This window comes from Zootoca vivipara, chromosome 2, assembly GCF_965207765.1.
Source record: "Zootoca vivipara chromosome 2, rZooViv2.hap1.1, whole genome shotgun sequence".
Taxonomy (NCBI): domain Eukaryota; kingdom Metazoa; phylum Chordata; class Lepidosauria; order Squamata; family Lacertidae; genus Zootoca; species Zootoca vivipara.
The window spans coordinates 74,116,831-74,133,911 of record NC_142584.1 but is presented as its reverse complement, the minus strand read 5'-3'; the positions used below and the strand labels follow the sequence as shown (position 1 = coordinate 74,133,911).

Genomic DNA, 17,081 nt, shown 5'->3' with positions numbered 1-17,081 from the left:
TGGTGGCGCCTGCCCTGTGGAACGCCCTCCCATCAGATGTCAAAGAAAAAAACAGCTACCAGATTTTTAGAAGACATCTGAAGGCAGCCCTGTTTAGGGAGGCTTTTAATGTTTACTAGATTGTTTTATTTCATTTTTCTGTTGTAAGCCGCCCAGAGTGGCTGGGGAAACCCAGCCAGATGGGCGGGGTATAAATAATATATTATTATTATTATTATTATTATTATTATTATTATCATCACAGGAAACTAAGGTGACCCTTTCTCTGCTTTGCTTTTGTTAATGCAAATATTTGTTTGTTAAGGCAGGGCTTTGGCCGCTAACCGGCTGTAGGGTGTGAGTTGTGTGTTGCCTCTCTTTCTTTCTTTCTCTCTCTCTCTCTCTCTCTCTCTCTCTGTGTGTGTGTGTGTGTGTGTGATTTTAAATTGTTTTCAGTGTCTTCAGTGATTTTTAAAAGGTTTACTGATTTAATTTTTTAACACACACACATACACACAGAGAGAGACTGCATGTGTCTATATAACCTGCAATATTAAGTATAAATGCTATGCCCATTTATTGAAAAGGGCACAGCAGCTGTTAAAAGGTGTTCAGTCTCTCCTACGCCAGTAATTAATTTAACCAGATACAGATTCATATCATGCTCCGTTCACCCTCTGCAGCCTACCCCCCCCCCCCAGTGTATGCATGCCCCGGGCACTAGCTAACCACGCTACACCCTTCGGAGCCCTCTTGGTAGTTCCACCACCCTCAGAGGTTCTGGGCTAGTGACCTGGGACAGGGCATTCTCCATAGCAGCCCCTACGTTGTGGAATTACCTCCCCACCAAAGTGCATCTCATGCCTCCATTGTACAATTTCATCATATGCTGGCACCACACTTCTTTGCAATTGACATCTTGTGAATATAATAATGATAATCATGATTCCATACTTTTATTCCCTGTTTAATCTGGACTTACCACTTCCACATGGTTTCAGTTTTTTAGTTATTGGATTTTGCACGGAAATGGTAAATTGGAATCGCATGGGGGGGGAAAGGAATATTGGGCATCAACATTTTTGATGAAGGCAATGTCATGTGAACACGACATGAAATTTGCATTCATTAGCAGCACTGTCCACAGTAAGCTGCCACGTGGAAGTGCCCCCCTGATCCCTTGTTCCCCTTAATGATCCTTTGCACTGCTTCATTGCATTCACAAAGGTGGGGGAGAGAGATAAAGCAGAGTTACCTGTGTGCAAGCATGGGGGAGGGGTAGTAAACAGCTCTATTAAGCCTATGAGACTCCTTTGTGTGCATAGGGCCCCACTCCCATGTCAAGGCAGTTTATGATATCAGCATACTAATAATGCACATTTAATATGTTTTTGAACTTGAACATTGCAACAATACTAGAATAACTTTTTTATTTGATTTGGCATAACATTCGGTCTGATTGATATATATATGTGTATAATTTGAAATATTGAATGTGATATAATTGGTTTTAATTGGAAAATTAATAAAAATATTTTTAAAAAAAAAATAGAATAACTTTTTTATTAATTAAATTGGTTGTTCAGCATGAGCTAACAGGATGAAAATAATGCAATAGAATGCAACATTCAAAGCAATTAAAACAACAAAAGGACAGAAAAACATATCCAAGGTGGCAACAGAGAAGCTCCTCTTTGGCAATGGCATTCCAAATATATGGTACTACAGCCAAAAAAAGCACCAAGATATACTTAATTGGATGTACTTAAGCTGGGAAGTATCCGTCTCAGATATTCTTCAAGTGGTTTCGAGGGATTATTTAAATGATAAACTGCACTCAATGAGCATAATGAGCATAGTTAATGAATGTAAGCAATGACATCAAGACCATGAAACATGCTGAATAAATAGAAAACTTACCATAAGCATGTAATCCAATGGTTGCCTTGTATTCATACAATGGTATGCAGGTCCTAAAGTAAAGTATAAACAAACAAGTTGTAGTCTCTGATAATGACAAATTGCTATTTTAACACTGCAAGTTTCATAGCAAAGGAAATTCAGGAAACATATTGGAAGCAGCAGCAGTAACAAGAACAGCCTTCAAATGTATCTAGGTCAAAGATCTAGAAATATTTTTTCCAATTACAGAGCACAGATACTGAAATCTTGAATATCATGAGCTTCGCCCAACCCCAGTATTTGGGAAATCTACCTCACACTGAGTGTTTCTGGATTTCACTCTATCCTATTCTTTCTCATCTCATAAGGAATACAAGATTGAGTTAGGGGATCCTCTGGAGCAAATTTGGGAGTGCATTTTTTTGGGGGGGGGGGAGTCTCACTGCGGATGTAAAATACTGCTTAATAATAATAATAATAGTTTATTATTTATATCCTGCCCATCTGGCTGGGTTTCCCCAGCCAGTCTGGGCGGCTTCCAACAGAAGTATTAAAATACAATAATTTATTAAACATTAAAAGCTTCCCTAAACAGGGCTGCCTTGTGCAGCATTACCTAGAGCTGTTACTGTATACCACAGTACTTCACTTTTAAAAGGACATAGGTTTGCAAGAGTCACTACCTGTACAATACAATACAGCCTGTTTCCAAAGCATTGGAAGGTTACTGCTATTTCAGTTTGTTTTCTGGTTTCAATTAACATTTAATCGAAACTGAGTTAATCCAAAATGTTGTTGTTGTCATTTTAAAAAAATAGCCAGTGAAAATTTGTTGCGCTTCAGTTGTTAAGATTAGACCATTTAAACCTTTTGTTGCAGACATTCAGAATGCCTTTCAGCACCTAATAACAGTTGGCAGAAAGCATGAATAATTAGGCACATGTCGGTGGTCAGACACCTTGCAAGAGAAAACCAAACTTATTGATTTCCTTTTTCAGGTGGTTTTGCTGACTGTGTGGATTTACATAATTCCAAGTAAAGTTACAGCATAACACCTCAAAGATAAACTATGAATATGATGATTTGGGCACCATTTCAAAATAGCAGCAGTGCATTGCAATATGATAGTGAGTTGCTGTAGAGACAAATGATCAGCACACAAATAGCCTGATTATGGGAGCAGAAGGAATAATCGCTGATTGGAGATTTAGAGCAGAGGAAGACTGATTATACTGAAATGGAGGACCGACAAACCAAAAGCTTATTTCTACCTTCTCTGTTCAGTGTTAGGTAAAATAATAGGAGAGAGGGGGGGAGGGGGAGGGAGGGAGAGAGAGAGAGAACTTGTTGAAGGCTTGTTGAAAAAGGAAGGTCTTCAATAGACAGCAGAAAGGCAGTAGAGACAGTGGTGGAGCTTCATGCTCCGGCACCAGGGGGTGGAGAGCAGGCAGGGACGGGGCTGGCACATGTCCTGGGGGTGTGGCACACCATCTGTGGGAGCATGATGCCCAGCACAGGGGGGGGGGGCAGCCGCGATGACACCCCACCGGGATCGCGCTGCTGGGGGCTCTTCTTCCTCTGCCAGTGAATATAGATAGTGTCTGTCTGATACATAACAGAAAGGAGTTCCAAAGGGTATGTGCCAGCAACTAAAGCCTGATTCCTACATCATACAGAACAATGACAAGTCATGCCTCTGCCAGCAGCCCTGATGAGTTGACATCTGCCAGAGGCCCTCACCTGCATAGCACTGTGAGCACCTGGACAGATGATAGATCCTTAACACTTCAAATATTCTTCACAAATTCTTAAACAAGCAGCAGCGCATATGTGAATGTCCCAGTGTTGTTTACAGTATGTAAATTTGAGTGTCTACAAGGAAATATGTATCTGAAGAAGTGTGCATGCACACGAAAGCTCATACCAAAATAAAAACTTAGTTGGTCTTTAAGGTGCTACTGAAGGAATTTTTTTATTTTACAAGGAAATATGTTCTCAGCTCAGGACAGCTGTGGGGAACAAACACACATATTTGCTAAGAGTGTCTTGAGCCATATAAGAAGGCCATTCTGCTGGTTCTTTCCAGGATTGTCCCATCTTGCTTCTAAGCTGAAATTTACATCTGCCAGTTTACCACCAACCTTTGCAGTCCGCTCCAGTTTTAATGGTTAGAACTGCTTTCTGCAATTTCTGCTTTTTGAGAATTTTAATTTGACCTTAGATCTTCCAGTCCTCTTTTCTGTCTTTATTGGCTTGGATGTGGGTGTCCTTGAGTTTATTGGAATAAATGCCATGCCTTCATCCTTTTCAGATAGAAAACTACCTATTAAACTTATTTTAAATGTGTTGTTGTTGTTGTTGTTGTTTTTAAAAAATACATATTTTTGTTCTGACTGTAAAATACTAAAATGCTAAAATGAGGTGCATGGAACGTTATGAAAGCTACTTCAGTTAGACCATTTTTAAAACAACTACTGTACACTGTATTCAAACATTTGCATTACTGTGTTAGGTCATTTATTTTCAATACTAAAAGAGCCACAATCATTAAGAACCCCTTAAACACTTTTGAATATGAGATACAAAATGTTTCCAATCTCAGTTTTTCAATTGCACAATATTAAATCCTGCCCTACTGATAAATGCTGCTGCCTTGTTATTTCAGTTCTTTTTAGCTCTATAACAGCCAAAGGAAAAAAATCTGTAAGCATAAATGCACTTATAATTCCTAAAATATACTCAAGGTGCTGTTACCAAGATAATAACTTTCTCCAATATACATATCCAAATTCCAAGCTGGGGATGGGAAATAACTTGCTTTGTTTATTATCTTGCAGGCATAGAAAAATCCTGCTATATACACAGTCAATATTGGAACAATATTTCTATCAGCTCTGATGTTTCAAATAGAAAATAAATTATGTTCTGAAAAAATCTTCTAAAACTCTTGAAATGAATCTGCATATACAGTACCCTTAATAAAGAAACTTAGTAATGGTTCCACGCTAAAAATTACTAAATGGGAAGGGCCTGATTGGTAGCAACTCTTCCCACTGTAGAAGTGACTGTGTAAACATTCACCACGTGGATTGGTAGATTTTGTGGATAATTCTGGTGATCACAGTTCCACATGAAATACTACCTTCTCCCAAATGAAGCTTCCTATCAATTAAGATCTTAAGAGAATCATCTGCTGTTGGAAGGCTTTCTCTGTAGTGGCGCCCAAGTTATGAAATCCCTCCCTAAGAATGGCCACCTAACACCCTCCTCACCATTTTTAAGGTGCCAAGTGAAATCCATCCTGTTCGCTCAGTCTTTTAATGGCATTTTATGGTTTTTGTGGTATTTGGTCTCTCCCTTTTAATTGCTGATAGATTAATGGATTTTTAGTCATTGGCTCACTTTCAATCTGCTGTTTTGTGTAGGGGTGGGGAGCCCCCCCCCAAAAAAAATGTGTAGGGCCTGAACAGTGCAAAGTGGGTGGGGCCAAAACCCAAAATTGGTGGGCCTCAACAAGATGTCAGTTGTATCTCTCTGCACCAGGACATAAATAATAGGGACCAAGTCCTGGAGCTTTCAAAGGCAAAGAAAGACAGGAATGTTTCAGTGCTTCTGTTTCCATATGGGCATTGAGAAAAGGTACTGTTCCCAATCTTCTCTGTTCCACAAATTAAGTAGAGATCCTGGCGCTAGGCTTTCCTACAACCAGAGTCTCCTGGGATCCTTGCTACAATCAAGAAATGGATCATTACAATGTCCCTCACCATAAAATCTGGAAACTCTCTGATTTTTGGCTAGCTCTAGGGCCTTGCTGGTCAGGAAGCCTGGGCTATCTATAGAAGGACACATAAAGGCTTTTGGAATTGTCCAATACTCTAAGGATCATGAGATGCTGGGGATGTGGGTGGCACTGTGTTCCAAACCACTGGTCCTCTTGGGCTTGTTGATTGGAAGGTCGGTAGTTCGGATCCACGCTATGGGGTGAGCCCCCATTGCTCTGTCCCAGCTTCTGCCAACCTAGCAAATCAAAAACATACCAGTGCAAGTAGATAAATAGGTGCCGCTGAGGCAGGAAGGTAATGGCATTTCTGTATGCTCTGGCTTTAGTCATGTTCCAGTGCACCAGAAGTGGTTTAGTTATGATGGCCCCATGACCCAGAAAGCTGTCTGTGGCTTCCTTGGCCTGAAAAGCGAGATGAGCGCCACACCCCATTGTCACCTTTGACTGGACTTAACCATCCGGGGGTCCTTTACCTTTACCTTTTATCATGAGATGCTGTGCCCTACCTTCTCCCCCACCTTCCACCCCACTCAATCTTCATTCCCATGGCAGTGGAAGAGCAACCTGCATAGTGAATTCTCATTTTAATTATCAAGAATTTATTGCATCGGGGTTTGGTTGTTGCTGCATTTTAAAGAGGCTGTACTGCTTTGTTCAGCACTGTGTGATCCTAATAGAAAGTGTTTACTTCTATTCTTTTAATAAAAATGTTTAGGATTCCAGTATTAGTAATTATAGCATTATAAAACAAAGCTGACAGCTGCCATGTTACTGCAATATGTCAAAAGGGCTGCCAGTAGAGGCCTCTCGGAGGCTATGGCACATCTACTGTCACATCTCATCAGGTGATGAATTTGAAAAGCTGTAAGTGCCAAGTTTCCTCATTCTATTACATGAGTCAAGGGAGTTGTTAGGAAAAACAGCTCTTTCTCTCTAAGAGGACATATATCCAGAAATATGAGCTGGCACTGTTGAACAAACACAAAGTAACCAAAACGTTGGTTAGCAACAGTCTAAGTGGACAGCCTTAAGGCAAAATTCTGTGTAAGAAGCAAGGAAATCTGGCACGTTAGATAATGAGGTGATAGGTGTTAGAAATACTATATAACTCTTTGTAAATAGTATTGTTGTTGTTGTTGTTGTTTAGTCGTTTAGTCGTGTCCGACTCTTCGTGACCCCATGGACCATAGCACGCCAGGCACTCCTGTCTTGCACTGCCTCCCGCAGTTTGGTCAAACTCATGTTCGTAGCTTCAAGAACACTGTCCAACCATCTCGTCCTCTGTCGTCCCCTTCTCCTAGTGCCCTCAATCTTTCCCAACATCAGGGTCTTTTCCAAGGATTCTTCTCTTCTCATGAGGTGGCCAAAGTATTGGAGCCTCAGCTTCACGATCTGTCCTTCCAGTGAGCACTCAGGGCTGATTTCCTTCAGAATGGATAGGTTTGATCTTCTTGCAGTCCATGGGACTCTCAAGAGTCTCCTCCAGCACCATAATTCAAAAGCATCAATTCTTCGGCGATCAGCCTTCTTTATGGTCCAGCTCTCACTTCCATACATCACTACTGGGAAAACCATAGCTTTAACTATACGGACCTTTGTTGACAAAGGTCTGTAAATAGTCTAGCCGACAAAGGTCTGTAAATAGTCTAGCCAGGGTCAAATCTCATACTTCTCATTTTTGTTCCAGAATGCAAAAAAGTGCTTGTCATAAATATATGACCTAGGTAATAAGCTAAATTGTATATATATTGAAATCACTGAGATGATCACTAAATTCCCACTTTCATAAATAGTATTTCTTCTTTTGTTTTGTTTAAGGATTTGTTTATTAGTTTTTAGAAAACAACAACATACAAATTATCAAGATAATTACTGTCTGGAGTACATTGTTACAGTTGGAATAAAATTAACAGAAGGTTCAGTATACTTTGGCAGACATAGTAATAAAATAGATTCCATAAAGGAACATTTTGGAAGTATGAGTCGCCTATCGGCAAGCTAGCCTTGCCACATAGTACTTCTGATGTCTAAGATAGCAGTGCCAAGTTTCATGTTCATATAACAATTTCTTCTCACTAAGAGCTACTCCTAATTTAATGGAACAAGCCAGCTTTAAACAACATAATATTCACATGAGATCAGTTGTTGCCTTTTAATTAGTTTCTGGTAACTGTATGAACAGTAGCAATTAACGATAAAAGTACAACAGATTGCTGGAATATATTATAGGTAGCCAGAAAAATAAGGGATGATGCTTAAATTAAGGACCAATGTTCCAGTAAAGCTGCAGGTTTTTGTAAAATTGACAATAAATAGCACCTAGTAAATAGTATTTTGAAGCAGTCATTCTGTCCATTAAATTATGCTGCAGCAGTAGCCATTCACCTCTGGAAATAATCCATTGCCCGTGATCTAAAGACCTTCCTTAATATGGTGGGTTGCTTTTTCAAGCCTGTCTTCTCTCTCTCTCTCTGTGTGTGTGTGTGTGTGTGTGTGTGTGTTGAGCTTCAATAGTCAACTAATTGGAACAGTGAGATATACATGTGCTAAGTAAGTAAATAAATAATGTATAATGGACACTTGTCCACCCCAATATACGTGGAAGGATATACACTATCCTTTGTGAAACACAGTGCTTAAATTCCTCTTATTTAAAAAAAAATGGAATAACTGGATAAAGACAAAATTGTTGTCTGCTGCACAAATAGTTCTGTGAGACTCAGAAGTTCACATAATCCCATACTCAAGAATATTCGTTTAATAAAATTATATCATTTTCTGGGATCAATGTTGCAACAAGGAAATTCTAATTACACTGGCTTTTACAAGCAAAAGTTGCTATATGTGTTTAAGAATTTCCCTAAAAGTAAATACTGTTCAGACTTATCAAATTCAATGGGTTATGAGTTCAAATGTTCTCCGGCTGTTTCCTAAATGCTCTGGAACAGAAGTAGAGGGTGTGGTTAATGGTCCAAAAATTGTATAACTTCATTAAACTTCAGTGTTTCCTTCATAGGTGGAAAGAAGCTGCAGTAAATTGTACAGAGTGGGGGATGGGGAGAAACTGAGGATCACATTGACCTTCTCAAGGACTCCAACCTTCTTGCAAAAAATTTGGCTGCAAAGTTTGTGAGACAAAAATCAGTACCTGATGCTGATCACAGCAACACAAATCTGGATCGTGACAGCTTTTAGATGGCTTTAAAACAGGATTAGGAAAATTCATGGAGGAGAGGGCTGGGGAGGCCTACTAGCCCTGATGGCTGTGCTCTGACTCCCCAGTCAGAGGCTGCAATGCTTCTGAATTCCAATTGCTGGAAATCACAGGAAGGGAGAGTGCTTTTGTGCTGCTTGCGGGTTTCCTACAGGCAGCTGGCTGGCCACTGTGAGAATAAGATGCTGGACTCGATGGGCTCTTGCAGGTTCTTCTCATGTTCTTATTCCCACTGGTGTTCAAACTGATGCCTGTGTGCTTGTGAGGCATTCAAGACACATACTGTCCACCTAAAGTCTATAGAGGTGGGGGACCTATGGGTCTCCAGATGACATTGGACTTCAGCTCTAATCACCCCTGACCATTAGTCATGGTGACTGGAACCGATGAGAGTTGCAGTACAACATCTGGAAGTTCACAGGTTATACCTACAAGATGTTGATTCTCAGTTGCTGAGTTTCTGTACTGCTGGTTCGTTCTTAATATCGTTCACCATTATGTCACCAAGTTCAAAGTGATGGGTGATGATACTGTCAGATGACATGACTACCAGAGGTTCACGCCCAGTGCATTATAGTTGAATGACAGAATCAAGAGCAGAGGTCTTCTCAAGGACTCAAACCTTTTTTACAAAAACTTTGGTTGCAAAAGTTGTGAGAGAGAATCCGCCACAATAAAGGAAATGCTTCAGAGCGAGTTTCCCAACATGCTTTGGTTTCATGAGTATTTCCAAAGAAATGAAAGTATGACAATTCAGCAGTTGAAGTTACTCAACACACAATTCTAAGCAATTGAATAACATTATGTCTGATGAAGCAGGGCTAGTCTAGGCACTAAACGTTCTAGAAGACTGAGTGGCACTTAATGACTTCCTATGTAAGGCAAAGGCAAAGGACCCCTGGACAGTTAAGTCCAGTCAAAGGAGACTATGGGGTACGGTGCTCATCTCACTTCAGATTGAGGGAGCCAGCGTTTGTCCACAGACAGCTTTCTGGGCCATGTGGCCAGCATGACTAAACTGCTTCTGGCGCATGGAGGACTGTGGCGAGTGCCAGAGCACACAGAAATGCCGTTTACCTTCCCTCTGCAGCGGTACCTATTTAATTACTTGCACTGGTGTGCTTTTGAACTGTTAGGTTGGCAGAAGCTGGGACAGAGCAACGGGAGCTCACCACCATCATACAGATTTGAACCGATGACCTTCTGACCGGCAAGCCCAAGAGGCTCAGTGGTTTAGAACACAGCACCATCCAGGTCCCATGGCCTCCTATACCATGGCTGTGAGGATGCACAGATTATAGTACTGACATCACTAATGCTTTTATTCACCACTGGGAAGCAAACATATTTTTAGGCTGCTATATGCTCTGCTCTGGTCAGACCTCATCTGGAGTACTGTGTCCAGTTCTGGGCACCACAGTTCAAGAAGGATACTGACAAGCTGGAACGTGTCCAGAAGAGGGCAACCAAAATGGTCAAAGGCCTGGAAACAATGCCTTATGAGGAACGGCTTAGGGAGCTGGGTATGTTTAGCCTGGAGAAGAGAAGGTTAAGGGGTGATATGATAACCATGTTCAAATATATAAAAGGATGTCATATAGAGGAGGGAGAAAGGTTGTTTTCTGCTGCTCCAGAGAAGCGGACACAGAGCAATGGATTCAAACTACAAGAAAGAAAATTCCACCTAAACATTAGGAAGAACTTCCTGACAGTAAGAGCTGTTCGGCAGTGGAATTTGCTGCCAAGGAGTGTGGTGGAGTCTCCTTCTTTGGAGGTCTTTAAGCAGAGGCTTGACAGCCATCTGTCAGGAATGCTTTGATGGTGTTTCCTGCTTGGCAGGGGGTTGGACTGGATGGCCCTTGTGGTCTCTTCCAACTCTATGATTCTATGATTCTATATGAGTGATTTTCCATGGACTGACCAGGAGTTGCAGATTACAGAAACAATAAATCTGACCATGGGATGAGCTACCAGGATGGCCTCAAACTGCATGGGCAAGTATGTTCATGGACAAGTATGACATTTAAAGATATGTCCACAAGAACTTGCTGGTGATTTTCTAGGGGTTGCAGCGATAGACAATAGTAACTTCCAGCATTGTATTATAACTGAATGCAAAGGAGATGGGGAAATTAATTTAAATAATTATTTATGACTGCCATCTTGCATTTTTCACCTGAACAATTTTGCTCATTCATTCACTCACTGTATTCTATATCCTTTAAAGGTGTCAAAAGTGCTGCTAGATCTTTGTTCCCATTAATTGGTCATGGGATCCTACTATTATGCCTCGATTTACCCCCAAACCATACTTTAATCAAAACGAAAATCAAGCTTCAGCATGTTAGATGTTTCTTTATCAGGTTTTTTTTTAAAAAAAAAAAGAACTCTAGTTTCAGAATTCTGAAGCACAAGTTTCACCAAACAACCAGTTCTGTACTATTCATCTATATGTAATGTCAGAAAATTCTAATGAAGGCTGCTTACTGGCTTTTCAATCTGTGCTATTTTCCTTTTCAGTGCTAATACTATCTCTGCAGCAGAAGATGCCAAGAGTATTTGCTGCATAGTCTTGGCAAGAACTTTTCTAAATCTGCACTGCTGATGTTTGTTATTCATCACAAAGCACTGCAAACCAATATACAACAAAAACAGTAGTTGCACAATACCTATATATTTGCAGACTGCTACCTTTTTATATCTTGAAGGTCAAACTTCAGAAACAAGTATTATTATTATTATTATTATTATTATTATTATTATTATTATTTATTCATGCAAAAGGCAGGTCTAATCCCATCCACTCGAAGTTACCAACATGAGTTTAGCCAAACTGCGGGAGGCAGTGGGACACAGGAGTGCCTGGCATGCTCTGCTCCATGGTGTCACAAAGAGTCAGACATGACTAAACGACTAAACAACAACAATCTCATCCACTGAAAGAAACTACAAATATCTAGAACATTCCAAATTAAGGAACAAAAGACTGAGTAAAGAGAAGCAGTTTTGCCTGGCACCTAAAAGTAGATAGTGATAGTCCCAGGCATACCTTTTTAGAGGGAGCAAGGAGCCACCACTGAAAAGGCCCATTCTCATGTCACTATCTTCTGCACCTCCTTGGAGGGGAGCACACTGACAAGGGCTTCAGATGCCAAATGCAGGGTATGTGGGGAGTTAATGTGGGGAGCAGTGGTCTTTGAAGTACTAGGGTCCTGAGCTGCATGTGGCTTTATAAGTCAAACCTTTGAACTGAGCATAGAAACTAATTGGCAGTCAATTCAGTCATGCCAGAATTGATTTTATAAGCTTGGACCATCTTGCCCAATCAGCAATCTGGCCACTGAATTCTGCACTAGCTGCAGTTTCCAAACCCTCTTCAAAGGCAGTACCATGTATAAGGCAATGCAATGCATCCAGTCTAGGGGGCCACCCACTAACAGCTTCATCTATTCTAGATTAAGCTTCAGTAGCTTAATATAAATGTGTACCTGTGTGTTCTCTTATCACAAAAGCACTTCCATTTCCAATGAGATTTTGAAAAGTATTTTAAGTATTTTTTTTGCTTGTTTCAGTGAACTTTTGCCAATCACCATTACATTATATATATATATATATATATATATATATATATATATATATATATCCTTAATCTCCACATTTTACACACACACACACATTGTAAAATGTGGAGATTAAGGAATGAAGGTGGAAAGGTAGCTTTAAATAAGTTTAAATAAGTTTTCCCCTCCTACTCTTAGCCTGTAAGTTGTAAAGATGATGTGCTTATTTGTGTGGATAATTGATTTAAGCATACTTGGGACTGAGAGGATAACCTTCGAATGTTATCTTCTTTTAGAAGGACATGCAGTGCCAGATTACCAAACAGACAGAGTAGGCACCGGGTGGTGGGCCCCTGGCCTTTTAGGGGCCCTGCGACAATGGATCAAAATAATATTGATTTGACCTTGCAAGAAATTTACAATAAAGCTTCCTTAGTTCATTGTTATCCCACTAGAGCATAGCTAGGGGCCTCGACAGGTTTTAATCCAGCACTGAGACACGCTGTTTATTAATGTAAGAATTGTTTTAGTAGAAGGTGTGGGCTAGATTGGAGTGGTCAAGAAGAGGAGGTGACTGCATGACAGGAAGCTAAGACTGTGGATTCTGACCTCATGTGATGAATTTGGATGGAAAGGGGGGGAGAAATAGGGATGGTAGCTGCAAGGATGTGGGAGGTGTGAAGCATGAAAGGTCAAAAGGGAGGGGGAAAGAGATGGAAGATTTGGCTGAATAAACAGGAGTGGCTGTGGAAGGTTAGAATGTGGGATTGGAGATACAGGTAAAAGGAGTTGGTCCAGAGAGTGATATGGACAATATGAAGGGAATGTGGCACACAGTAGATGAAAAGTCACACCTGATTCTTGTCATTCTTCTTGAACAACACAGCAACAATTTCAGTAGTAAGGGGAGGGACTGGATGAATGGGCTTTAAGTTGGGGCAGGTCAGGGTCTACCTTCTGACAAATTATAAAGAACAAAATAAAGTTTAGACTTCAACACAAAAGAAGACAGGAAAGCAAAAAAAAAACCTTCATTACAGCATAAAATAAAATCCTAGACAAGGCTATCTGTCACATTCTCATCTGCTTCTTAAAATACACCATATGAAAGTAGAGCTATTATTCAAGTCTTTGATTGAATGGGGGCTATTACACTTTGTGTGAGAGGGTAACCATTTAGCCAGTTTCTAAATACAGTTTTCAGCTTCTGCATCTAACATTTCAGGGGGGCAAACTTGTGCAAACATGTATCCATCTTACTTAGTCCGTAAAACAGATGCACTTAATGATTTTGGAAAAATATTTGTCAAGAATTGGCAAGGTATCTGGAATAGAAAAGCTTACTAAAACTAGGACCTCTTGTGTTGCAATGTGTCAGTGCATTTGGCTGTTAACCTACTCATGGATGGCTGTGGGCAGGATTCCTGCATTGCAGGGGATTGGACTAGATGACCCCTGGAGTCCCTTCCAACTCTACAATTCTATGATCCTATTATTCTAGTTTTTCACAAAAGTAATTATATATTTCACATTTACATAAAACTAATCATCATACAACAGCTGCGTCTTAACTCTAACAATAAAATGGTACGACTGTTCAAATCTATGAGTAAGATTAAATTGCAACAGTTCAGGTTGTGAATTATTTCACTGCAGCTGAAGTCTGCTCTCATGCCTTGAGCTGGTTGCTGGAGCCCAGGAGACCACTGTTCCTGGGATTTTCAGACAAGAGCTCACAGAACAACCTTCCATACCACCAGGCCTGCAAAACCAGAGCCAGGACCCTCTGGGCCTTGTGCCTCTCACATCACCTCACTGATACAGTGGCACAGAACATGCACCAAGTGGAAGGCTATTAGACCAGTGGTTTTGCCAGGGGGTATTGCCAATAAGAAACAATCTATTTCATTTTTTAAGTAACTTTTATTAATTTTTCATTAATAACAGTCCAATGGAGGCCCCATTAATACAATACCTAATTATCCCAAATCATAACACAATCAAAAGAGCCAATTAATCAGTTCCAAATTCAACATTTTTGGATGACTTCCCGTGTTCCGGAGTTGATGTTATTCCTTGGTCCTGCTCCAATTCTATTAATTAGTCCAAATACAAGAATTCCGATCTTAATCCTTTATTTTAGCAGCCACTGGTGTTATGACTTTTGCTCGTATTTAACAAATCCATATCCATTAACTTGCAAAGGGAATTTATATCCTGTAGTTTTCAGGGTGAAATATTTGTTTACATTCATCCTTTCCTTCATGTTATAATCAATCAATCCTCTTCAACATTGCCCCTCCTTCGAGGACTCAATTCTCATTACCAGGCCCGGCTCTAGGTAGACCCCCGGTGGCGCAGGGCACCATGGCGCCGGCCCGCCAGAAAGGCGCCACGAGCTGCGCCCGCCCGCTGGCCGGCCGATCCGCCGATCCGCCACGCAGCTGCGCCTGTGGGAGCCGCGCTGCACGCTGCGCCCACCCACCCGCCGCGCTGGGAAACGGGGCGGGAGGGCACCAGAGAGATCGCGCTGTGCCTGCCCGCCCGCCCGCCGCTGCGCCCACCCGCCCACCGCACTGGGAAACGGGGTGGGAGGGCGCCGGAGAGATCCGGCGCACCACAGCGGCAGGGGCGTTTAAGACGGCCCTGCTCATTACGCCACAACTTCTCAATTTTGCCTTTCCCAAACTGGCATACTTCCAGCATTTGTCTTCTTTTGATCCTTTCCGATCTTCTAACAAGCTGGTATCTTGCCAAAACCATAATAAATCAGAGTTAGAGCCCTCTTTAGTAGGCAATGCCACAAAACATCACAGTATTTCACACAGCATATTTCTTCTAGTACTCCGTAAAGAAAACTATAAAGTTCTTGTTGAATCGCTCTTGTTTTGGCCTACAACTCCCATGATCCCTAGCTAAAAGAACCAGTGGTCAGGGATGATGGGAATTGTAGTCCAAAACATCTGGAGGGCCGAAGTTTGGGGATGCCTGATCTAGAGGCAGAGGTTTAAAAGGCCTCAGACTGCTCGCAACTTCTTTTGGAGCAAACTGCTCATTCAGAGCTATCCGTGGTCCTGACCTGCTGACTTGCCTTCTCTGTAGGAAGCAGCATCTGACCAGAACATGAAAGTATATATATATTATATTTAATCTAAGAGGCTTGATAAATTAAAAAGCTAAAAGTACATGTATGTATGTTGCAAAAGTACAAGAAAAACAATAAGTAGAATAACATTAAGCATGACAATGGCAGATTAAAATTCAGTTTAAAATTTATTGAGAAATTCAAAATGCTTGTTTTTTTGCTTTGTTTTTAAGAAGTATGTCTGGTGCCTAACAGATAACAAAAACAGTTTCTTAAAAAGAATGCATTGGTTGAGGTGGTTGAATAGCTTTTTAGTTTATTACTTCTCAGATCTTTTCAATGTTGTTTTTTATTGTTAGTTTTGATTTTGGATTGTTATTTAAATGTTTATGTACCCTTCTCTGGGATCCAAGAAAGATGCGAGCACAGCTTATAAATGTTTGAAATAAATAAGATAAACAGGTTAAGGTAATCAAAAAGGCCAATAAACTGTAGGTTGAGAAGTTTCTATACCAGAAATTCAAACAGAGTTTTCAGGTAAAGTGGAGCGGGGGAAGCCACTGCTGAATTCTTACATGAAAACATTCTCTAAGATTACTGGCACATGAAGAACAAAAATTCTCACATAACCACTCTCCTTTGTGATTATCAAACACCAGACTTTGAAGACTTGAAATGGATATCAGAACCTTTTGAAGTTTACCTATCACCATTTCCCAAGGAGTTGTAGAGCACTTCTGCTTCTCAGATATCTTTCTTCTCTGTCATTGAAATATTCACAGTGACCAACTGTCATTGATCTATTGTGTTTAATGCTCTAATTTCCAATGGCTCTCTCTCTCTCTCTCTCTTCCTGAGTATTTATTAGCATAGTTTTTTCCACCATACTACAAATCTTTTTTCTTCTATCCAAAATATAAATGTAAAGTATTATTTTAGGGGGCTTAGGGGAAAAATATAGCTAAGGAATTGACTTAGATGTTGTCTTCCTCTCAATTCCATGAATAGAACAGCAGCTTTCATTCATGCAAGGCTTTCAGTCCAGTGAAGAATCCTACTTGTGGGAGGAATCTCCACTATCCTGAAGCTTCCCCACAACATTCCATAGCATGCAGACACAATGAAAGAGCAGTCAATAAAGGTCATATTTCCTCTGCCAGCAGGAGTTACTTGTGAGTGGAACTTTGCTCACGTGATACCTCCACTGATGGGTAGGCATTCAGGATTCAAGCTACTACCAGTTCAGGCTGCAATACACTTACTTTGAATTAGTATTTAACTCAATGGGGCTTATTTCTGAGTAGACCTATATAAGACTGCATTGTCTGCATAGGCCTATTGAACAAGTTAGCTGGAAATATCTGAAATCCCATTAATTTTAATAGGTCACTTGTGACAACCTTCTTTATATTGGAGCAGCTACCGTATTTTTCGTTCCATAAGATGCACTTTTTTCCTCCTAAAAAGTAAGAGGAAATCTCTGTGTGTCTTACGGAGCGATGCGTGGTCCTTGGAGCTGAATTGCCCAGGGGCTAATGGCAGATCGCCCTTTTAAAAAAA

The 17,081-nt window shown here is 40.6% G+C and overlaps 1 protein-coding gene across 2 annotated transcripts in view; it reads right to left on the bottom strand.

Moving 5' to 3' along the window:
• ATP2B2 (ATPase plasma membrane Ca2+ transporting 2) overlaps positions 1-17,081 on the bottom strand; it is a 377,677-nt gene that overhangs the window by 270,445 nt on the left and 90,151 nt on the right. For both annotated transcript variants that reach the window (XM_060271474.2, XM_088663219.1), the window contains exon 2: positions 1,900-1,952. The gene's annotated coding sequence lies outside the window, so the exon portion shown is untranslated. The remainder of the gene's footprint in view (positions 1-1,899; positions 1,953-17,081) is intronic.